Raw genomic sequence first — 26,058 nt, 5'->3', positions numbered from 1 at the left:
TACCACATCTCTGTCAATCCATGTGCCTCTGTCAGCTTTGTTAACTGTCACTATCAACTGCTATGAGACTGAGCATCCGTTGAAGCTTTCATCCGTTGATGGCTTTATCCGTTGATGCTCTAGCAGTGCATCCGTTGAAGCTTTCATCCGTTGATGGCTTTATCCGTTGATGCTCTAGTAGTTGAAGCTTTATCCGTTGAAGCACTTATCCGTTGATGGATATTATCCGTTGAAGCATTAGAGGCATCCGTTGAAGCTTAGTTTCTCATCCGTTGAAGGTCTTCAATATCCGTTGACACTTCTTCACTTATACAAAATTACAAGGCATGAAATATTTATAATTAGCCCTCCTATTTGTACATCCATTAGTAGTCAACATGACTGATTATCTCCTAACAATATCTAAGAATTACAGCTTGAAATCAGAGAGTGAGATGTGCTACAATACCAAACTTATTGCTAAGTAAGGCTACTCCTTCAACGGATAGCCAAGATGGTCTTATCCGTTGAGGCTACAAACACTAGATTTCTACTTAAGTGTTTTGCTGAACTTATCATCAAACTAATACACATATTCCTAACAATCTCCCCCTATTTATGTCTACTAGAACTGTAGGCATAAATTTGGGTTTAGCTTGATGATAACAAAACACTTAACAAATATATAAACTGTAACTAAGCAGAAATTCAAAAGTGCTGCAAAAGTGTATATGCTGAGATGAAATTGAAGAAATACATTGTTTCCAAGGGTGCTCCTTTAGCTGGAGCAAATTATTTTCTTTTCCTTTGATCCCTGGTTTTCTTTTCTAGCCTCCTGTCATTCTCCTCCATTTGAAGTTGAAGTTGTCTGTAGAATTCAGCTTCATCTTCTTCATTGATATCTAACTTAGATTGCATATCCTTGAGAGTTTCATTACTGGCAATCTTTAGCTGATCTTCAATTCTGAAAAATCTTCTGACTCCTTTGTTGTCTCTGAACTCCATCAACCAATGAGGTGATTTGTGAATTGTAATACCTCTCTCTGGAATGAGTAAAGTTCTAGGCAAAGCATTGGGCTCCCTCCAAGTTTTCCTTATGTTGGCAATCTTGTTGAGAATCTCAGTCCTGGCAGTTCTGGTAAAGCCAGAATCCTTATGTATGGCTGAGTAGACTCTAATCAAGGTAGTGTAGCCTTCATTCAGAATTCTGTGAAGAGGCCATGTTCTTTCCCCAGCTCCTTTGTATTTGAACACTAGTCTTTCTGGTAGCTGTCTGTAGGCAGCTATTCCCCTTACATCCTCCAGCTCATCCAGATAGAGTTCAATGTCTGAAAATTCTTTTATGTCACAGATGTGAACATAATCATCTTTAGAGTTTTGAGGTTTGGACTTAGGCTTCTGTGTGAATTTAATTGAGGCTTTAGAGGGTGTTGATTTGATTCTTCTTTTCTGCTTCTTTGATGGTGGAGAAGAGGTTAGGAAGGTGGGCAATTTGATGGTGTCCCAATCAATTGGTTCCTCCTTGGGAATGATTGTTTCACCATGAATGTTCATGAAGGGGTCAGGTACAATGGGTTCAGGAATGGAGGGTAGTGGTTTGGATATTGATTGGGTTTCTTCAGTCTTATCTACCTTCTTTCTCTTTGCATTGACCTTCTTTCTTTTCCCTTTCTGCCATTCTTCCTTACTTCTTTCCTCCATCTCAGTATCAACCATGTCCCCCATAGCTTCATCTTCACCTTTGTCTTCAATTACTTTCTGATCTTCAGCCTGACTTGACTCTAGCTGTTTTTCAAGCTTTGCTTGTGCTCTTTTGTCAGCCTTTAGCTGTTTGGCTTCTTCCTTCAACCTTTTGGTTTCTTTCTTCTTGGCTATTGAGAATTTGGGATGTCCTTGCATCACACATATGATCTTTCCCTCTCTGAAAATAATAGCCATGTTTCTCCTTACAGCCTCATCCATGGTCTCTTTGAGATATGCAATACTCCTTCCTAAAAGCTTGTCCTCATCTGCTTTTGGAAGAGGAAAATCCACCTCTTTTAGAGGATTCTTTGTAGAGTCCTTATTGGATCTGTTGTTGGGCTTGAAAACCATAGGTTGCAGATCTTTGGAAGAAGTTTCTCCATCCTTATGCCTCCCTGTTGGCTTGAGTTCCATAATAATTGATTCCACTTTTGTGCTATGCTTCACAGATTGTGATTGAGAAGTTGTAGAACCAAATATTAGTTGCATCTTTTCATCAATCTTCTTCCTTTGCTCTTTGACTTGCAATTCAGCTGCTGCTATCTGGATTAGATTAATTCCATCTAGCTTTCCTTTGACTTGAATTGGTGGAGAAGTTGTGATGACAGGAACTAGCACTTGAGAAATCTGAACTGTTGTAGATGGCTCTCCTTCCCCTTCCCCTTTATTCTCCCCCATTTTGTTATCATCAAGGGGAGGGGTCAAGCCTTGTGCTTGTGCCAGCTGCATGAGGAGATTTGTTTGAGTTTGTTGATTTTGAAGAATGGTGACCATAGAGGCTTCAATTATTTGAACCCTATCTTCCAATCTGGCCAACCTCTTATCAGCATCAGAGGCCTTCCTTAGTCTCCCCAACACATCTTGCATAGTACCATAGGGTATAACTGAATCCAATTTCTCAGCATTGTAGGATTTCAGATCAGCAATGTCCAGCTTGAGCTCATCCACACTTAGATTGTGCTGGTAATGCTGCAACTGCAAGAGATGCAGAGATTCCAGATGAGCTTGAAGAATGGCCTTGGTGCCAGCATCCTGAGTCTCCTGGATGGCTTGCTAAATTGTCATGACTTGTTTGACCAAAGTGACACCAAACTCTCATGGTGTTGATGGTTTGGTCCATGCCCATGCAGGAAGATTAGGAACAGAACTTGGGCCTGCTACTCCCCCTAAGTTCATGCTCTCATTCAAAGAATTAGAGTCATCATCATTAGAATTTGCTCCAAATTCTTCAGATGGCTCACCAGCTTGAGAAGGCAGCCTGTTGACAACAGCTTTGTCTCTTAGAAGAGATTCTGAAGTGTGTACAATGTGTAGTGTATGTTCTGCCTCCACATTGCCCTGTGCAGCCAATAATTGATAGGCTGAAACAGGGTGAGTAAAAGTGTCAGCATCCAAGGAAATGTTATCAATGACAGCTTTGTAGTGTTGCTGAAATTGTCTTCCCTTATCTGCATCATCCACTTTCATTAACTCACTAGCAATGGCTGGATCCAACCTTATAGCTTCTGTACCTGCCTTTCTCTCAATTTCTCTCTTTTCTTGCATCAGGGGCTCCCCCTGGCTCACACACACCCTCACACCCTCACCTTCACCTTCTAAGGTGGCACTCCTCTCACTTACTTTTGCCATGCTGGAAGAAATAGCATGCATTTGGTGACTCTCAACCTCTCCTTTTGCCTGGGAGCAACCCAGCCTCTCACTCAAAAAATCACTCCCTTCCCTCAAGCCTAAAAGTGATTGTACAGTTGCCATGTCCTCTACAGTTGGAGTTGTTTCTGTTAAGTGTGTAGAGGCCATCAACGGATAGGGAGTATCCGTTGAAGGGGAAACTGATGGTATCAACGGATAACTGCTGTTAAGCTTATCCGTTGAAGAACAACCACTTGTCAACGGATGAGAGATATCCGTTGAAGAAGAAAATGATGTAGAGATAGAAAGTGATATAATTGTTGAATCTGTGTGGATTGATTTTAAGTGAGGTGACACAGATTCTGCAACTACATCTGAAAGAATTGGCTGATGATCCAACAAATCATCTAAAAGATGATGATCACCAGGTTTTGAGTGGGGCTCCTCCCTGAGTTTTAATGAGGGAGAATCAGGAATTGATGTGAATATCATATCCACATCCAGAGAGGGTGTATGAGAGTTTGAGGAATGGTGTGTGTCTATATTGAGAGAATGGGGCTGTGATTCCACATTTGCTGGAATCACATCAAGCTGATTTTGAGAAGGCACAGATACTGGTTGGTGTATCTGTGCTGTGTGTGCCCCTTGTGTGGAAACTAGGGTTTTGGCCTTCTTCTTCCTTGAAAAGGCTTGAATTGGTGAATGTGTAGCTTCAGTGTCCCTCCCTCTTTTGTTCTGTGTCCCTGGATGGGGACTATTTTCAATAGTTACATCCTTTTGGGAGGATGCAACTAGGGATGTGCTGGACTCCTTTTGAACCACTATAGTCTTTTGAGAGACTGTGGCTTGGCTGGAATGGGTACCACTCACCTCTCCCACCTTATCCTGGGGGGCTTTTTGATGTTCACCCCTCCCCTCACCACTCACACCCTGTTCACTCCCTTCAGGGTTTATGGTAGTTGTTACAACTGTTGTCTTTTGAGAAACAACAGAGGTAGGTTTCTTTGACTTGACTTTGGAGATTTTAGATTTGGTGGCTTTGGTAGGAGCCTGTTTGGACAATGACACAGGTTCCATAGCCATACTAGAAGGCAAAGAAACATTGGGGTTGGAAATGGTAGGAGTTATAGAAACATTTACCTCACTTACCTGAGGTGCATTCATGATTGGCAAGTATACCAATGGCACCTGGCTGTTGAGGTTCATTCTCAAAAGGTCTGCAAGGACCCTTTTCTCTTGTGCCCAGCATTTGAGTTTATTATTCTCATTGGATATAACCAAACCTTCAGCAACACGGTTAACCAATAACATAAAGAATCTAGCAAAGTAGATGTTATGTGGTCTATTAGCTTTGTTACCTAATCTGGAACCTAATTCTAGCATAACACAGTTGCTAAAATTAAAGTCCCTATCAGAAACTAGCATATAGAGCATATTAACAAGAGATGAAGTGATAGCATCAAAATTGCTAATCTTCCCAGAGAAAACCTTAATAAAGGCATCTCCAAGAAAACTCCATTCTTTCCTAATGCCTTTCCTTCTAATACTACCTAAACTAGTAGAATCAAAAGCATAGCCTATGGAATCTAGCATAGCAGAGACATCTTTATCAGTGTGTGGTGTCATGGCATTATTCTCAGGCAACTTAAAGCAAAATTGTAAATCATCACAATTAATGCAATAGTCCTTACCTTTGAGAGAGAAGGCAATGGTCATATCTGTGGAGTTGAACTTTGCAGTTGTCCAAATCTCCTCAATCACTTCACAGTAGATGGTTGGGGCTTCCAGCATTGCATAGCTCAGTTTGCAGTTCTTGATGAAGTCCATCATCTTGTGATAATTAGAATGGGCTTCCTTCTTTTCAACCAAGACTATGAAATTATTCTTTTCATAAACAAATCCTGTTTGAGACATAATTTTGACAACTGGTGCCATTTTTGTGAGTAGAGGTTGCAGAGAAGAACTTGAGAATTGAGAGAGAAAGAGAATGATAATTGCAAGAAAGCGTAAAGTGAAAATAAGAATTCAATTGGGCTTTTATACTTTCTTGAATTAAAACACAAATTAAAATAATTAAATGATACTTTTAAGTAAGTGAAAGCCGTTCAGGAATAAAAGAAACTATAGAAATTCTGAAAACTACCGTAAATACAAATACATACAACACTGTATATCTGTATCAACGGTTGAGTAAAAGAATCAACGGCTGTGACTCACTAACGTGACACATCAATGGATAAGGTAAATAGTTATCCGTTGATGAACAACACTATTTTATCCGTTGAAGGATAAAATTACCATAAATGTATTTGTCTTTCAACGGATAATGAATATCCGTTGATAGAACAATTTTGGCTTTCAACGGATAGGGAATATCCGTTGATAGGATAAGTCTTGATTAAAGCCAACTTTGTTCTTGCAGCAAATTCATTTCAGGCTACAAGACAGATTACATAGATGACATAGATTATGAATAGTTAAGCATACCTAACTCACTTACTAATCTTGTGAATGTTGATTCATCAAGTGGCTTGGTAAATATGTCTGCAATCTGCTTTTCACTTGGAACAAAATGAAGTTCCACTGTACCTTTCATCACATGTTCCCTAATGAAGTGGTACTTGATATCAATGTGCTTGGTTCTTGAGTGTTGCACTGGATTTTCAGTAATGGCAATGGCACTTGTGTTGTCACAAAATATTGGAATTTTGTCAACAGTTATACCATAGTCAAATAACCGATTCCTCATCCACAGTATTTGTGCACAGCAACTACCAGCTGCAATGTATTCAGCTTCAGCTGTTGATGTGGAAACAGAATTCTACTTCTTGCTGAACCATGATACAAGCTTGTTTCCTAGAAATTGACAGGTGCCTGTTGTGCTTTTCCTGTCTAATTTGCAACCTGCATAATCTGCATCTGAGTAGCCAATTAGATCAAAACCAGACTCTCTAGGGTACCAAATTCCTAGATTTGGAGTCCCTTTGAGATATCTGAAAATTCTTTTAATAGCCACTAAGTGAGATTCTTTAGGGTCAGCTTGAAATCTAGCACAGAGACATGTAGAAAACATAATATCAGGTCTACTGGCAGTTAAATATAAAAGTGAGCCAACCATGCCTCTATAACTTGTAATATCCACAGACTTTTCAGCCTTGTTTAATTCAAGCTTGGTGGCAGTGGCCATGGGAGTTTTTGCAGGTGAACTATCCATTAAGTCAAACTTCTTTAAAAGATCATAAATATATTTAGTTTGACTAATGAAAATTCCACCACTAACTTGTTTAACTTGTAAACCAAGAAAGTAAGTTAGCTCTCCCATCATGCTCATTTCATATTTACTTTGCATTAATTTAGCAAACTTTTTACAAAGTTTATTATCTGTAGAACCAAATATAATATCATCTACATAAATTTGTACAAGTATCATAGAGCCATTAACATTTCTAAAGAAGAGAGTTTTGTCAACAGTACCTCTTGTGAAGTGATTATCTAGAAGGAACTTTGATAAAGTCTCATACCAGGCTCTAGGTGCTTGCTTTAGTCCATAGAGTGCTTTCAACAAATAATACACATGGTCTGGAAAATTTGGATCTTCAAAACCTGGAGGTTGGCTTACATAAACTTCTTCCTCCAATTCCCCATTTAGAAATGCACTCTTGACATCCATCTGATAGACTTTGAAATTGGCATTAGCTGCATAGGCTAGAAAGATTCTAATGGCTTCAAGTCTTGCAACTGGAGCAAATGTTTCATCAAAATCTATTCCCTCTTGTTGAGAATAGCCTTTGGCAACCAATCTGGCTTTATTCCTTATGACAATGCCATTTTCATCTATCTTGTTTCTGAATACCCATTTTGTGTCAATAGAACTCTTGTTCTTTGGCTTGGGTACCAGCTTCCATACTTTGTTCCTCTCAAATTGGTTTAGCTCCTCTTGCATTGCTAAAATCCAATCTGGATTCAAAAGAGCTTCTTCCACTCGCTTAGGTTCCTCCTGTGATAGAAAGCTACTATACAGACATTCATCCTGAGTAGCCCTTCTAGTTTGTACTTTAGATGTAGCATCACCAATGATCAGTTCAAAAGGGTGATTCTTGGTCCATTTCCTTTGAGGTGGTAGATTAGCCCTTGATGAGGTTGCTTTGTCATGATGTGAGATAGAATGTTGATTTGTTGAAACTCCCCCTGAGTTGCTGATCCTTTGAAAGGAATTGGGAGTTCTATCAACTAATGAGGTGAAGTGATTATCCGTTGACAGACTGTGATCAACGGATGCTTCGTTATGAACTTCAATGGATGATGCACTTTGTCTTTCAACGGATGCTGCATTGCTTCTTTCAACGGAAGCTGAATTTTGACTTTCAACGGATGCAGCATTCTGTGCATTATCCAAAGGTAGACTCTGGTTTCTTCTTGAGATGCGTTCTTCATCAATCTCATCTTCACTATCATCACAATATATCTCAATATTGTCAAATTTGAGTCCTTCATGATGTCCCTCATCTGTTAGTCCATCAATCTTTTTATCATCAAACACAACATGTACAGATTCCATGACAATGTTGGTTCTTAGATTGTAGACCCTATATGATTTTCCAGCAGAATAACCAACAAATATTCCTTCATCAGCCTTTGCATCAAACTTTCCTTTGTGATCAGATTGATTCCTTAAGATGTAACATTTGCAACCAAAGATATGTAGAAAGTTTAAAGTTGGTTTTCTTCTCTTGAATAATTGATAGGGAGTCATGCATTTTGCTTGATTGATTAGAGAAATATTCTGAGTGTAACATGCACAGTTAACAGCCTCAGCCCAAAAATAAGTTGGGAGCTTTGACTCCTCAAGCATTGTCCTTGTAGCTTCAATTAGTGATCTGTTCTTCCTTTCCACCACACCATTTTGTTGTGGAGTTCTTGGAGCTGAGAACTCATGCATGATCCCATTTACTCCACAGAACATCTTCATGATTGAATTCTTGAACTCAGTTCCATTGTCACTCCTAATATTCCTTACTTTGAAATCAGGATGATTGTTGACTTGCTTGATATGATTGATGATGATTTCATTAGCTTCATCCTTTGATCCAAGAAAATAAACCCATGAAAACTTTGAGAAATCATCTACAATCACTAGGCAGTATCTTTTCCTTGAAATTGACAATACATTGACTGGTCCAAAAAGATCCATGTGTAGAAGTTGCAGTGGTTCATCAATTGCAGATTCAAGCTTCTTACTGAATGATACTTTCTTTTGCTTTCCTTTCTGACAAGCATCACACAGTCCATCCCTTGTGAATTCCACTAGAGGCATTCCTCTAACTAAGTCCTTTTTGACTAGATCATTCATTGTCTTGAGATTCAAATGGGACAGCTTCTTATGCCATAGCCAACTTTCAACTGGACTTGCTTTGCTGAGAAGACAAGTAATGGATTCTGCATCTGTAGAGTTGAAATCAGCTAAGTACACATTTCCTTTTCTAACTCCAGTTAGAACGACTTTATTGTCCTTTTTACTTGTGACAATACAGGCTTCAGAATTGAAGGAAACAGTATTCCCTCTGTACATAGTTGACTGATGCTCAATAAATTGTGTTTGAGACCATCAACCAATGCAACTTCATCAATGATGACATTTTCTTTTGAAATCAAGCCATATCCCATAGTGAATCCTTTGATGTCATCTCCAAAGGTTATGCTAGGGCCAGCTCTCTCCTTAAATTCTGTGAGCAGGGTGAAATCTCCTGTCATGTGTCTTGAACAACCACTGTCCAAGTACCATAGATTCCTTCTTTGTCCCTGCACACAACAAAATCAATCAAGTTGATTTTGGTACCCAAGTTTCCTTGGGTCCAGCCTTGTTAGTCTTTTTCCTAGACTTCATTCCTCCTGCATCTTTTGACTTAGGTAACTTTGGGTCAACCTTGGTCTCAGATGTGGTTGGTTGAAGTGTAGGGTTAGTCACAGAATCATTTAACACATTTGATTGAATTTGATAAGGCATAGGTTGTGCAAACATGTTATTCCACATAGGCATATTGTATGGCATTTGAGGCATACTAAATGCAGTAAAGTAAGGATTGTTAATGTATGGCATGTTTGCAAAATGTGCATGGGGATTCTGGTGAGACATAACAGGCATAGCATGCAGAGGTGACATAGACATGTTAGGCATAGAGGGATTTGAAGGCATGGGAGCATTTTTAACAGATTTGCAATTAACAGATAGGTGATTAACACTTTTACAATGTACACAGCTTTTTCTAGGAGCATACCTATCAGGTGAGTAATTGTTATGTTTATTAATCCCTACCTTCCCATTTCTTGGATTTTCTTTTAGTTTCCTTCTTATCCTCAACCAACTTAAGCCTATCTTTTAACTGATCTAAAGTCATGTGTCCTATATTCACTTTACTGACATCTCTGGATGTGCTAGCTCCTTCTTTGATAAAGTTCTTGAGAGTTGAATCATTCTTTTTATTTTTAAAGGAACTTGCCTGTTTTAATTGATGAGCCTTCAACGGATGCTCATTTTCTTCCTTCAACGGATAACTTTCATCATCCGTTGATTCCACATCCGTTGACAATCCATCAATTAATTCTAACTTCTTTTTGTTTTTCTTCCAGGCATCCTCACAGAATGATTCAATTCCCTGAACCTTGGCAATTTGAACACCAACATCCCTAGATGTTTTCCAGGCCTTGATTACCTCTTGCTCACTTTCTAACTGTTTAGAAAGAATCTCTACTTTCTTAACAGCTTCTTCTAGTTCACTCTCGACAGTCAAGCATTAAAGTTTAATCTTTTCATGCTCAATTACCTGACTCTCTAACACAGCATTCCTATCACTTAAAAACATATTATTTTCTTTGATCCTAGTGTTTTCTTTAGCTAGTGATTTAAGAGAAACATGCAAATGATATAATTCATTGGACATATCATTTATTGCTTCATTGCATTCATGTTTAGAAAGCTGAGAGAGATCAGTAGTAATTACCTGGTTGCTTGATGAACTAGTTTCATTTTCATCAGAATTAGCCATCAGGGCTAGGTTGACATATTCCACATCATCTTCATTTACCCCATCTGCTGCCCAATCATCTTGGGTGAGAAAAGCTCTTTCCTTTTGTTTGAGCAAATCAAAATACTTCCTTTTGTAATCAACTTGCTCAAATTTCTTTTTCTCAGAATTTGGCTTCCTACACTCACTTGCAAAGTGTCCACTAATGCCACAGTTGTAACATTTGAACTTTGATTTGTCCACCATGTTTTTGTTTGGCTTAGTGAACTTTGTGTTTTTCCTGAACTTCATCTTTGCAAACCTCCTGGACAGAAAGGCCAGATATTCATCAATATCATCAGATTCATCCTGACTGGAATTGTCTTCATCCTCAGCAACTTGCTCTTTACCCTTGCTTGATTCTGATTTGCTTGTGCCAATTTTGAGACTTGGCATTGTCTTTTCCTCATTTCTGGATTCAACTTTTTCACTGTCAGCTACAAGTGCAACTGATCCTCCTTTTCTCTTTCCCTTTTCTAACAGCTCATCTTGCTCCATCTCAAGTTCATAAGTCTTCAAAATTCCATATAATCTTTCAAGTGTGAAGTCCTTATAATCTTGAGAATTTCTTAGAGAAACAGTCATAGGCTTCCATTCCTTTGGTAGAGACCTTAGAAATTTTAGATTGGAGTCCTTGACTTGGTACATTCTCCCATACAGCTTTAATCCATTCAATAGTTTCTGAAATCTGTTGAATGTATCATTCAATGATTCTCCTTCTTCAAAGTGGAAATATTCATATTGTTGAATGAGAAGCTGCATTTTGTTTTCTCTAACTTGCTCCGTGCCTTCACAGATAAGCTGCACAGTATCCCAAATTTCCTTAGCAGTTTGGCTATTGATGACATTGTCAAACATATCTTAATACATGCCATTAAACAAAATGTTCATGGCTTTCTTGTCCTTGTGAACTTCTTCAATATCTTCAACAGTCCATTCTACCTTTGGCTTGGGAATAGACTGTCCAACAGCAACTGTAGCAGTAGCAGCTGTGGCCACCTTGTGTGGGATGTGAGAACCATTCTCAATGCAGTTGATGTAGCTTTCATCTTGAGAGAGAAGATGTAAATGCATCTTCACCTTCCAGTGATGATAGTTATCTCTTTCCAGGATTGGAATCTTTATACCAATATCCTTCTTACTCATGATGTTAGCAGAATAGATCTTTAAACTCTATGTATGTTAAGAGCTCGCTCTGATACCAATTGTTATTCCCAGTGGACTAACAATGAGATTTACAGAAGGGGGTTGAATGTAAATCTCAAAACTTTTTCAAGTTTTGAGCAGTTTGTAAGACTAAGTGTTTGAGTGATCAAATGTGTGTGAATTGCTTGGAGCTGATGCAGACAGATATATATTCAAACACAAATGTAATGAACACAAAGAACTTAAAAACTTTTCTGGTGGATTTGTTGTTCCACCAGAGATGTGTTATTTCAGAAAATCTGTGATTCAAAATTAAATCACAGTTGTTTCCTAGTACAAACTAGATGATTTTTTTCTCTTGATATTTCTAAACAGCTCAGGGAAAAATTCATATCTAATTACTAGCTTCTACTTGGTTTATATAACCCAAGTTTACAAGTGAAGACAAAGATAAAGTACAATAAGACAATAGTTCTCCACTTGTTTCTGTTCTATTTTTATCCAGTGTAATATGGAATTATCTGTTGACTTTCCATTTTGAACCAGACTAAAAACGGCTGCTTTTTCTGCTGTTCCTGAAATAGGCTACCACATCTCTGTCAATCCATGTGCCTCTGTCAGCTTTGTTAACTGTCACTATCAACTGCTATGAGACTGAGCATCCGTTGAAGCTTTCATCCGTTGATGGCTTTATCCGTTGATGCTCTAGCAGTGCATCCGTTGAAGCTTTCATTCGTTGATGGCTTTATTCATTGATGCTCTAGTAGTTGAAGCTTTATCCGTTGAAGCACTTATCCGTTGATGGATATTATCCGTTGAAGCATTAGAGGCATCCGTTGAAGCTTAGTTTCTCATCCGTTGAAGGTCTTCAATATCCGTTGACACTTCTTCACTTATACAAAATTACAAGGCATGAAATATTTACAATTAGCCCTCCTATTTGTACATCCATTAGTAGTCAACATGACTGATTATCTCCTAACAACATCTAAGAATTACAGCTTGAAATCAGAGAGTGAGATGTGCTACAATACCAAACTTATTGCTAAGTAAGGCTACTCCTTCAACGGATAGCCAAGATGGTCTTATCCGTTGAGGCTACAAACACTAAATTTCTACTTAAGTGTTTTGCTGAACTTATCATCAAACTAATACACATATTCCTAACAAGCTTATGTAACAATAAGTCATGTAGCACATTTCTGTAAACACCTTTGTATAGATTATGTAGTAGCATATAAGTCATATTAACTTTAATTAGATATGCAGAATAGGTTAATTAATTATAAATATAAGATGTCTTGTAATTATGCATAAGTGAAATGAAGTCAAGTGTCAAATAGCTACCCGACGGATGATCAACAAAGCCACCGACGGATGATCAACTAAGTTCTCGACGGATGATCAACAAGGCAACCCGGCAGATGATAATCATGTACCCGACGGATGATCAATTCAAATATCTGTTGACAGTGACAACACAGGCACATGCGTCGAGTGTTTGCAAAAGGAATGTGGAAGCCTATTCAACTGGGTTTTTGAGAACAAAGAAGCATTACCATTTCCATGCTATTATGAAGATATTCAAAGATTCTGGAATAGAGTAGTGAAGCAGCGTGGTATTAGAGTTGATAGGTTTTGTTTTATTATCTTGTCTTATTACTATGTAATCTTGGTGATATATAAACTAAGAGTAGCAAGTAGAACAACAAGAAGACTAAGCAAATACATTCTCAGAGAAACAATTGTAAGCTATATCCTGCAGCATTTCTCTGTAAGCTTAGTTGTTCATATTTGTAAGCAGTTGTGAGCTATTCAAGCTTCACAGGGTTCTCTCGATATATATATATATATATATATATATATATATATATATATCCGGTGGATACATTCAAATCCACCAGAAAGTTTTTAAAGACTTATGTTTTTAATTACTTGTGTTCTGATTTATCTAACTCCTCATTCCATATTTTGTAAATCAAACACTTATAATTATTAAGTTAGAACCATTTTTCTTTAATTTCAAAAAGTAGCCAGAAGTACATTCAACCCCCCTTGTGTAATTCTTGTTGTATTGTTGGGGACTAACAGACTTCTATCATTATTCAAGAAGAGTTGCGTTCTGAGGATATTTTTAATGAGAGTGTTGCACCCAACAAATGTGTTTCTAAGGACAAAGCCAAAGTTATGAAAACAACCAAAGTTAACTTAAAAACTCATGAAGTGGGTCAAAAGAGTAACATGCCTAACATGCATAACATGCCTATTATTGATTTGTCTCATAAAGTATGTGGTGTTGCTAATTGTATGTCATGTGCATTTAATGTCATGTTTGTTTATTTCAATGTAAAGCATGCATCCAATGATAAGACTGCACCTCGTCAGCATATGAATAACAAGAAGCATGATAGACCTAAGACTGTTAGTCCTCCTAAAGTTAGGAAGGAGACATTTGTACCTAAGCCTAAGCACAAGTTTTTTAAGGCTATTTACAAGGTAAAATGCCCAGTCATTGAGAAAGTAGATGTTATTAAAGTCAAGAATGTTGTTTTTGGACAAAGGCCATTTTATTAAGTATGTCGGACCCAATCAAATTTTGGTTCCGAAGAAAGCTTAACCCAATTGATATTGCAGGGCATTTCACAGGTGAACCCTGTGGTGTGGATTCTAAACAGTGGATCCTCAAGACATATGACCAGAAATAGAGCCCTGCTATCAAATGTGGTTGAGAAAGTTGGCCCTGTAGTTACCTTTGGAGATAACAGCAAAGGTTTGACTGAGGGATATGGCTGCTTGGAAGTTGGAAATGTTATCATTGATAATGTATCTGTTGTGCAAGGTCTCAAGCACAATCTGCTCAGTATCAGTCAATTATGTGATAAGGGATACAATGTTTTATTTGATAAGCAGAAGTGTCAGATCTTACATAAAAAGAATGAGAAGTCTGCTCTCTTGTAAGGAAAGGTAATCTGTTCGTAGCTGACATGAACTCTGGAAGCAAGTATGAAGTTAACTGTTTCTATGCAAAAGCATCATCAGATGACAGTTGGATACAACACAAGAGACTTTCACATCTTAATTTCAAAATAATGAATTCTCTAGTCAAAAGAGAATTAGTGAAAGGTCTACCCAAGTTCGAATTCACACAGGAATTACTATGTGAAGCTTGTCAGAAAGGGAAGTCAAAGAAAGCAGTTCACAGGAGCACTAATACATCTTCCATAACTACACCCCTTCAATTACTTTATATGGATTTATTTGGTCCAGTTAATGTGATGTCCATGTCAAAAAAATGTTACGTTCTTGTGATTGTTGATGACTACTCTAAGTATACATGGGTTTTATTCTTACACTCCAAAGATGAAACTCCTCAGATGGTGATTGATCATATTAAGTTGATTGAGATGGAGTCTGATCTTCCTGTTAGAGCAATAAGGTCAGATAATGGAACAAAATTCAAGAATGCAACTCTTAATGATTTTTGTGCAGCCAAAGGGATTTCCAGACAATACTCAGCTCCTAGAACTCCACAACAAAATGGAGTAGTATAAAGAAAGAATCGTACATTGATTGAAGCTGCTAGGACAATGCTAAGTGAATCAGGACTTCCAATGTACTTCTGGGCAGATCTGTTAATACTGCATGCTATACCCAAAATCGAACCTTAATCAACAAAGACTTTATGAAAACCCCTTATGAGCTCATGAATGAAAAGAAGCTAAAACTCAATTACTTTCATGTATTTGGTGCCAAGTGTTTTGTGCTAAAAGATGGAGATGATCGTTGAGGCAAGCTCGAGGCCAAGGCATATGAAGCCATTTTTGTAGGTTACTCTAGAAGAGCTTACAGGGTATACATCATTGATCAACATAAAGTCATAGAAAATATCAATGTTACTTTTGATGACACTAAACTCCCAATTATCCAAACAGAAGATCCATCTGAAACTTTGAAGTTCTTAAATGTGCCAGATTCAGATGATGACAAAGAACCTGAGATTGTTGTTGACAATGGAAATGATATTGTTGATGATGACCCAAGTGAAGGTGGATGAAACATTAGTAACAATGGAGATACCACCAACACAGGGGGGACTCATCAAATCAACAAGACAACAACTCAGGGGGAGATAGTACAGGATCAACTATTCAAACATCTCATCCTATTGAATTTCAAGGTAAATCATCAAGGACAAATCTTCCAAGACAAACAGTGTGGAATAGAGCTCATCCCTTTGAACTGATTATTGGTAATCCAGTTGCTGGAGTCAAAACGACACGTGCTACTCAGAATGAATGTCTTTATTCAGGGTTTCTATCAGAAATGGAACCTAAGAAAGTGGAGGAAGCATTAACTGATCCTGATTGGGATATTGCAATGCAAGATGAGCTCAATCAATTTGAACATCAACAAGTCTGGAAGCTGGTACCTAGACCTAGGCACAAGAAAGTAGTTGAAACTAGGTGGGTATTCAGAAACAAATTGGATGAAGATGGATTAGTGATCGGAAACAAGGAAAGACTGGTTACCAAAGGGTATTCTCAAGTTGAAGGCATTGATTATGATGAAACCTATGCACCAGTAGCAAGAATTGAGGCCATCAGGATATTTCTGGCATTTGCAGCATTCTCTAACTTTAAAGTTTATCAAATGGATGTCAAAAGTGCATTCCTGAATGGAAAGCTAGATGAAGAGGTCTATGTGGAACAACCCCCTGGCTTTGAAGATCCAGATCATTTGGATTTTGTCTACTTCCTTTTCAAGGCTATCTATGGTCTCAAACAATCTCCAAGGAAATGGTACGACACTCTTTCTGAATTATTACTTGAAAATGGTTTTGTAAAAGGTGTCATAGACAAAACTCTCTTCTCTACAAAGCATAAGAATGATACTATACTAGTCCAAGTATATGTGGATGATATAATATTTGGGTCTACTAATGATAATCTGTGCAAGAGATTTGCTAAGTTGATGCACAACAAATTTGAAATGAGCTTAATGGGAGGGCTGAAATTCTTTCTCGGATTACAAGTAAATCAAAGATCAGATGGAATATTTATTTTTCAATCCAAGTATCTGAAAGAACTCCTCAAAAAGTACAACATGGAGGACTCAGCATTAGCAAGAACTCCGTCATCTACAGCTGTTAAACTTGGTACATGTGAAAACTCTATAAAGGTAGATCTAACAAGTTACAGAGGTCTGATTGGCTCATTACTTTATTTGACTGCAAGTAGACCTGATATTATGTATGCTACATGCTTGTGTGCAAGGTTCCAAACGGATCCTAGAGATATTCATCTCGTTGCTGTGAAAAAAATCTTAAGATATCTTAAGGGTACACCTAATCTAGGTATCTGGTACCCTGAAGAGTCTGGTTTTAACCTTGTTGGATATACAGATTCAGATTATGCAGGTAGTGTTGTTGATAGAAAATGCACCTCAGGGAGCTGTCATTTCCTAGGAAGCAGATTAGTCTCATGGTACAGCAAGAAACAGCAAACAGTTTCTAACTCCACAGCTGAAGCTGAATACATTGTTGCTCGAAGCTGTTACGCTCAAATCTTGTGGATAAGGAATCAGCTACGAGATTATGGCTTTGTACTTGACAAGATTCCTATTTTATGTGACAATACAAGTGCCATTACAATCACCAACAATCCTGTACAGCACACCGGAACCAAGCACATTGACATCAGGTATCATTTTATTCGATAGCATGTCATGAATGGTACTATGGAGTTATTTTTCATTCCCGCAGAGGAACAAACGGCAGATATTTTTACTAAATCTCTTGACGAATCCACATTTACCAGACTAGTTGGTAAATTGGGTATATTGAATAGTTTTAGTAAGTAACCTAGTTAATATCTGATATTTGTTCCTAAATAATTGTACAAGTATCTATTTTTAGTTACTTGTATAATTATTTTATCAACCAGTGTCCTATTTTTTTAAAAAAATAAAAAAATATAAAATTATTGTAAATTATTGTTTGTGGTATTTTATCTTATTTTCTTATTTATTTTAATAATAATTTGAATAGTTTGAAAATATTTCCAATTTCTCTAAAAATATTTTTCTCTTAAAATTTTACAAGATAAAATTAAAAAGAAACTTATTTTAGTTGAAAATTGCTCTATTTTTTCAACATATTCGAATTATCTAACTTTTGTACAGATTTACTCTATTTTCTACTGCTAATTTAGTTGTTATTTAGTCTTTCTAGTTGTTATTCAGTTGTTATTTAGTCTCTTTGTACTAAAAAGACTATCGGTAAGACTATTTTCATAGTCTTACTAACTGTCTTTTTAGTTACAAATTATATTTTCGTATTTTAACTAATTTTTATAGTCTTTCAGTGTTTTATACTGGCAAGACTATCGGTAAGACTATCTAGATAGTCTTGCTGATAGTCTTGCAAGTATACTTTTTCAGTTATATACAAATATTTTGGTTTTATTTTCATTTTTTATATCTTTATAACTAGTAAGACTATCGGTAAGACTATCCAAATAGTCTTACCAGTTCAAAAGCATCAGCATATATATGTACTTGTTTTTCCTTTCCAAGACTATTGTTATTGTACTCAGACTCGAGTTTTTACTTAGTCTTTCTTCTACCGTTTCGTTTTTCATCACTTTTTCGAGGCTTGGTTATTTTATTGCTTTATCTAAAAGTGGGCTTGTGTTTTTGATTGTTTAATCTTTAACATATAATTTTTCCGTGCATTTTACTATGGCCCAAAATTTTGAAATCGTCAAACATAATTTTAATGGTTATTTTAATCCCGATATTTGCTCTATAGAGAAATTTAAGCCTTGAATTCGATTTTTAAATGAGCATTCCTTTGTTAGCCCTGCTATTACATCGGATACTCATTTAAAAATTAATCTACTCCAACTGATTTGTACTACCGTATCTGCGTCAGATGATTCAAGATCATTCTCGTTTACTATTGAGAATACACAGTACGCAATCAATCCGTTTGTGGTAAACAGGGCATTAAATTTACCTGAAATAGATTTTGTTGGGTTACCCACTGATGAGGATATTTCAAAATTTTTCACTTCCATCAACTATCAGGGGTAGTTGACTTATCTAAACTATCAAAATTAGATCATGTGCCTGAGTGGGATTGTTTCTTTGACACTCTGGCCAAAGTTTTTGGCAACTGCACCAAATCTAGTTTCGCAAATATTCCTTCACTATTGCAGTATATTGGTCTTGCGATTGTTTACGATCAAAGGATCAATTTTCCTTCACTAGTTTCCGTTGATGGATATTATCCGTTGAAGCATTAGAGGCATCCGTTGAAGCTTAGTTTCTCATCCGTTGAAGGTCTTCAATATCCGTTGACACTTCTTCACTTATACAAAATTACAAGGCATGAAATATTTATAATTAGCCCTCCTATTTGTACATCCATTAGTAGTCAACATGACTGATTATCTCCTAACAATATCTAAGAATTACAGCTTGAAATCAGAGAGTGAGATGTTCTACAATACCAAACTTATTGCTAAGTAAGGCTACTCCTTCAACGGATAGCCAAGATGGTCTTATCCGTTGAGGCTACAAACACTAGATTTCTACTTAAGTGTTTTGCTGAACTTATCATCAAACTAATACACATATTCCTAACAATCTCCCCCTATTTATGTCTACTAGAACTGTAGGCATAAATTTGGGTTTAGCTTGATGATAACAAAACACTTAACAAATATATAAACTGTAACTAAGCAGAAATTCAAAAGTGCTGCAAAAGTGTATATGCTGAGATGAAATTGAAGAAATACATTGTTTCCAAGGGTGCTCCTTTAGCTGGAGCAAATTATTTTCTTTTCCTTTGATCCCTGGTTTTCTTTTCTAGCCTCCTGTCATTCTCCTCCATTTGAAGTTGAAGTTGTCTGTAGAATTCAGCTTCATCTTCTTCATTGATATCTAACTTAGATTGCATATCCTTGAGAGTTTCATTACTGGCAATCTTTAGCTGATCTTCAATTCTGAAAAATCTTCTGACTCCTTTGTTATCTCTGAACTCCATCAACCAATGAGGTGATTTGTGAATTGTAATACCTCTCTCTGGAATGAGTAAAGTTCTAGGCAAAGCATTGGGCTCCCTCCAAGTTTTCCTTATGTTGGCAATCTTGTTGAGAATCTCAGTCCTGGCAGTTCTGGTAAAGCCAGAATCCTTATGTATGGCTGAGTAGACTCTAATCAAGGTAGTGTAGCCTTCATTCAGAATTCTGTGAAGAGGCCATGTTCTTTCCCCAGCTCCTTTGTATTTGAACACTAGTCTTTCTGGTAGCTGTCTGTAGGCAGCTATTCCCCTTACATCCTCCAGCTCATCCAGATAGAGTTCAATGTCTGAAAATTCTTTTATGTCACAGATGTGAACATAATCATCTTTAGAGTTTTGAGGTTTGGACTTAGGCTTCTGTGTGAATTTAATTGAGGCTTTAGAGGGTGTTGATTTGATTCTTCTTTTCTGCTTCTTTGATGGTGGAGAAGAGGTTAGGAAGGTGGGCAATTTGATGGTGTCCCAATCAATTGGTTCCTCCTTGGGAATGATTGTTTCATCATGAATGTTCATGAAGGGGTCAGGTACAATGGGTTCAGGAATGGAGGGTAGTGGTTTGGATATTGATTGGGTTTCTTCAGTCTTATCTACCTTCTTTCTCTTTGCATTGACCTTCTTTCTTTTCCCTTTCTGCCATTCTTCCTTACTTCTTTCCTCCATCTCAGTATCAACCATGTCCCCCATAGCTTCATCTTCACCTTTGTCTTCAATTACTTTCTGATCTTCAGCCTGACTTGACTCTAGCTGTTTTTCAAGCTTTGCTTGTGCTCTTTTGTCAGCCTTTAGCTGTTTGGCTTCTTCCTTCAACCTTTTGGTTTCTTCCTTCTTGGCTATTGAGAATTTGGGATGTCCTTGCATCACACATATGATCTTTCCCTCTCTGAAAATAATAGCCATGTTTCTCCTTACAGCCTCATCCATGGTCTCTTTGAGATATGCAATACTCCTTCCTAAAAGCTTGTCCTCATCTGCTTTTGGAAGAGGAAAATCCACCTCTTTTAGAGGATTCTTTGTAGAGTCCTTATTGGATCTGTTGTTGGGCTTGAGAACCATAGGTTGCAGATCTTTGGAAGAAGTTTCTCCATCCTTATGCCTCCCTGTTGGCTTGAGTTCCATAATAATTGATTCCACTTTTGTGCTATGCTTCACAGATTGTGATTGAGAAGTTGTAGAACCAAATATTAGTTGCATCTTTTCATCAATCTTCTTCCTTTGCTCTTTGACTTGCAATTCAGCTGCTGCTATCTGGATTAGATTAATTCCATCTAGCTTTCCTTTGACTTGAATTGGTGGAGAAGTTGTGATGACAGGAACTAGCACTTGAGAAATCTGAACTGTTGTAGATGGCTCTCCTTCCCCTTCCCCTTTATTCTCCCCCATTTTGTTATCATCAAGGGGAGGGGTCAAGCCTTGTGCTTGTGCCAGCTGCATGAGGAGATTTGTTTGAGTTTGTTGATTTTGAAGAATGGTGACCATAGAGGCTTCAATTATTTGAACCCTATCTTCCAATCTGGCCAACCTCTTATCAGCATCAGAGGCCTTCCTTAGTCTCCCCAACACATCTTGCATAGTACCATAGGGTATAACTGAATCCAATTTCTCAGCATTGTAGGATTTCAGATCAGCAATGTCCAGCTTGAGCTCATCCACACTTAGATTGTGCTGGTAATGCTGCAACTGCAAGAGATGCAGAGATTCCAGATGAGCTTGAAGAATGGCCTTGGTGCCAGCATCCTGAGTCTCCTGGATGGCTTGCTAAATTGTCATGACTTGTTTGACCAAAGTGACACCAAACTCTCATGGTGTTGATGGTTTGGTCCATGCCCATGCAGGAAGATTAGGAACAGAACTTGGGCCTGCTACTCCCCCTAAGTTCATGCTCTCATTCAAAGAATTAGAGTCATCATCATTAGAATTTGCTCCAAATTCTTCAGATGGCTCACCAGCTTGAGAAGGCAGCCTGTTGACAACAGCTTTGTCTCTTAGAAGAGATTCTGAAGTGTGTACAATGTGTAGTGTATGTTCTGCCTCCACATTGCCCTGTGCAGCCAATAATTGATAGGCTGAAACAGGGTGAGTAAAAGTGTCAGCATCCAAGGAAATGTTATCAATGACAGCTTTGTAGTGTTGCTGAAATTGTCTTCCCTTATCTGCATCATCCACTTTCATTAACTCACTAGCAATGGCTGGATCCAACCTTATAGCTTCTGTACCTGCCTTTCTCTCAATTTCTCTCTTTTCTTGCATCAGGGGCTCCCCCTGGCTCACACACACCCTCACACCCTCACCTTCACCTTCTAAGGTGGCACTCCTCTCACTTACTTTTGCCATGCTGGAAGAAATAGCATGCATTTGGTGACTCTCAACCTCTCCTTTTGCCTGGGAGCAACCCAGCCTCTCACTCAAAAAATCACTCCCTTCCCTCAAGCCTAAAAGTGATTGTACAGTTGCCATGTCCTCTACAGTTGGAGTTGTTTCTGTTAAGTGTGTAGAGGCCATCAACGGATAGGGAGTATCCGTTGAAGGGGAAACTGATGGTATCAACGGATAACTGCTGTTAAGCTTATCCGTTGAAGAACAACCACTTGTCAACGGATGAGAGATATCCGTTGAAGAAGAAAATGATGTAGAGATAGAAAGTGATATAATTGTTGAATCTGTGTGGATTGATTTTAAGTGAGGTGACACAGATTCTGCAACTACATCTGAAAGAATTGGCTGATGATCCAACAAATCATCTAAAAGATGATGATCACCAGGTTTTGAGTGGGGCTCCTCCCTGAGTTTTAATGAGGGAGAATCAGGAATTGATGTGAATATCATATCCACATCCAGAGAGGGTGTATGAGAGTTTGAGGAATGGTGTGTGTCTATATTGAGAGAATGGGGCTGTGATTCCACATTTGCTGGAATCACATCAAGCTGATTTTGAGAAGGCACAGATACTGGTTGGTGTATCTGTGCTGTGTGTGCCCCTTGTGTGGAAACTAGGGTTTTGGCCTTCTTCTTCCTTGAAAAGGCTTGAATTGGTGAATGTGTAGCTTCAGTGTCCCTCCCTCTTTTGTTCTGTGTCCCTGGATGGGGACTATTTTCAATAGTTACATCTTTTTGGGAGGATGCAACTAGGGATGTGCTGGACTCCTTTTGAACCACTATAGTCTTTTGAGAGACTGTGGCTTGGCTGGAATGGGTACCACTCACCTCTCCCACCTTATCCTGGGGGGCTTTTTGATGTTCACCCCTCCCCTCACCACTCACACCCTGTTCACTCCCTTCAGGGTTTATGGTAGTTGTTACAACTGTTGTCTTTTGAGAAACAACAGAGGTAGGTTTCTTTGACTTGACTTTGGAGATTTTAGATTTGGTGGCTTTGGTAGGAGCCTGTTTGGACAATGACACAGGTTCCATAGCCATACTAGAAGGCAAAGAAACATTGGGGTTGGAAATGGTAGGAGTTATAGAAACATTTACCTCACTTACCTGAGGTGCATTCATGATTGGCAAGTATACCAATGGCACCTGGCTGTTGAGGTTCATTCTCAAAAGGTCTGCAAGGACCCTTTTCTCTTGTGCCCAGCATTTGAGTTTATTATTCTCATTGGATATAACCAAACCTTCAGCAACACGGTTAACCAATAACATAAAGAATCTAGCAAAGTAGATGTTATGTGGTCTATTAGCTTTGTTACCTAATCTGGAACCTAATTCTAGCATAACACAGTTGCTAAAATTAAAGTCCCTATCAGAAACTAGCATATAGAGCATATTAACAAGAGATGAAGTGATAGCATCAAAATTGCTAATCTTCCCAGAGAAAACCTTAATAAAGGCATCTCCAAGAAAACTCCATTCTTTCCTAATGCCTTTCCTTCTAATACTACCTAAACTAGTAGAATCAAAAGCATAGCCTATGGAATCTAGCATAGCAGAGACATCTTTATCAGTGTGTGGTGTCATGGCATTATTCTCAGGCAACTTAAAGCAAAATTGTAAATCATCACAATTAATGCAATAGTCCTTACCTTTGAGAGAGAAGGCAATGGTCATATCTGTGGAGTTGAACTTTGCAGTTGTCCAAATCTCCTCAATCACTTCACAGTAGATGGTTGGGGCTTCCAGCATTGCATAGCTCAGTTTGCAGTTCTTGATGAAGTCCATCATCTTGTGATAATTAGAATGGGCTTCCTTCTTTTCAACCAAGACTATGAAATTATTCTTTTCATAAACAAATCCTGTTTGAGACATAATTTTGACAACTGGTGCCATTTTTGTGAGTAGAGGTTGCAGAGAAGAACTTGAGAATTGAGAGAGAAAGAGAATGATAATTGCAAGAAAGCGTAAAGTGAAAATAAGAATTCAATTGGGCTTTTATACTTTCTTGAATTAAAACACAAATTAAAATAATTAAATGATACTTTTAAGTAAGTGAAAGCCGTTCAGGAATAAAAGAAACTATAGAAATTCTGAAAACTACCGTAAATACAAATACATACAACACTGTATATCTGTATCAACGGTTGAGTAAAAGAATCAACGGCTGTGACTCACTAACGTGACACATCAATGGATAAGGTAAATAGTTATCCGTTGATGAACAACACTATTTTATCCGTTGAAGGATAAAATTACCATAAATGTATTTGTCTTTCAACGGATAATGAATATCCGTTGATAGAACAATTTTGGCTTTCAACGGATAGGGAATATCCGTTGATAGGATAAGTCTTGATTAAAGCCAACTTTGTTCTTGCAGCAAATTCATTTCAGGCTACAAGACAGATTACATAGATGACATAGATTATGAATAGTTAAGCATACCTAACTCACTTACTAATCTTGTGAATGTTGATTCATCAAGTGGCTTGGTAAATATGTCTGCAATCTGCTTTTCACTTGGAACAAAATGAAGTTCCACTGTACCTTTCATCACATGTTCCCTAATGAAGTGGTACTTGATATCAATGTGCTTGGTTCTTGAGTGTTGCACTGGATTTTCAGTAATGGCAATGGCACTTGTGTTGTCACAAAATATTGGAATTTTGTCAACAGTTATACCATAGTCAAATAACCGATTCCTCATCCACAGTATTTGTGCACAGCAACTACCAGCTGCAATGTATTCAGCTTCAGCTGTTGATGTGGAAACAGAATTCTACTTCTTGCTGAACCATGATACAAGCTTGTTTCCTAGAAATTGACAGGTGCCTGTTGTGCTTTTCCTGTCTAATTTGCAACCTGCATAATCTGCATCTGAGTAGCCAATTAGATCAAAACCAGACTCTCTAGGGTACCAAATTCCTAGATTTGGAGTCCCTTTGAGATATCTGAAAATTCTTTTAATAGCCACTAAGTGAGATTCTTTAGGGTCAGCTTGAAATCTAGCACAGAGACATGTAGAAAACATAATATCAGGTCTACTGGCAGTTAAATATAAAAGTGAGCCAACCATGCCTCTATAACTTGTAATATCCACAGACTTTTCAGCCTTGTTTAATTCAAGCTTGGTGGCAGTGGCCATGGGAGTTTTTGCAGGTGAACTATCCATTAAGTCAAACTTCTTTAAAAGATCATAAATATATTTAGTTTGACTAATGAAAATTCCACCACTAACTTGTTTAACTTGTAAACCAAGAAAGTAAGTTAGCTCTCCCATCATGCTCATTTCATATTTACTTTGCATTAATTTAGCAAACTTTTTACAAAGTTTATTATCTGTAGAACCAAATATAATATCATCTACATAAATTTGTACAAGTATCATAGAGCCATTAACATTTCTAAAGAAGAGAGTTTTGTCAACAGTACCTCTTGTGAAGTGATTATCTAGAAGGAACTTTGATAAAGTCTCATACCAGGCTCTAGGTGCTTGCTTTAGTCCATAGAGTGCTTTCAACAAATAATACACATGGTCTGGAAAATTTGGATCTTCAAAACCTGGAGGTTGGCTTACATAAACTTCTTCCTCCAATTCCCCATTTAGAAATGCACTCTTGACATCCATCTGATAGACTTTGAAATTGGCATTAGCTGCATAGGCTAGAAAGATTCTAATGGCTTCAAGTCTTGCAACTGGAGCAAATGTTTCATCAAAATCTATTCCCTCTTGTTGAGAATAGCCTTTGGCAACCAATCTGGCTTTATTCCTTATGACAATGCCATTTTCATCTATCTTGTTTCTGAATACCCATTTTGTGTCAATAGAACTCTTGTTCTTTGGCTTGGGTACCAGCTTCCATACTTTGTTCCTCTCAAATTGGTTTAGCTCCTCTTGCATTGCTAAAATCCAATCTGGATTCAAAAGAGCTTCTTCCACTCGCTTAGGTTCCTCCTGTGATAGAAAGCTACTATACAGACATTCATCCTGAGTAGCCCTTCTAGTTTGTACTTTAGATGTAGCATCACCAATGATCAGTTCAA

Source organism: Apium graveolens, chromosome 6 (genome assembly GCF_009905375.1).
Source record: "Apium graveolens cultivar Ventura chromosome 6, ASM990537v1, whole genome shotgun sequence".
Taxonomy (NCBI): Eukaryota; Viridiplantae; Streptophyta; class Magnoliopsida; order Apiales; family Apiaceae; genus Apium; species Apium graveolens.
The sequence above is the reverse complement of the archived record's forward strand: the minus strand, read 5'-3'. Positions refer to the sequence as shown.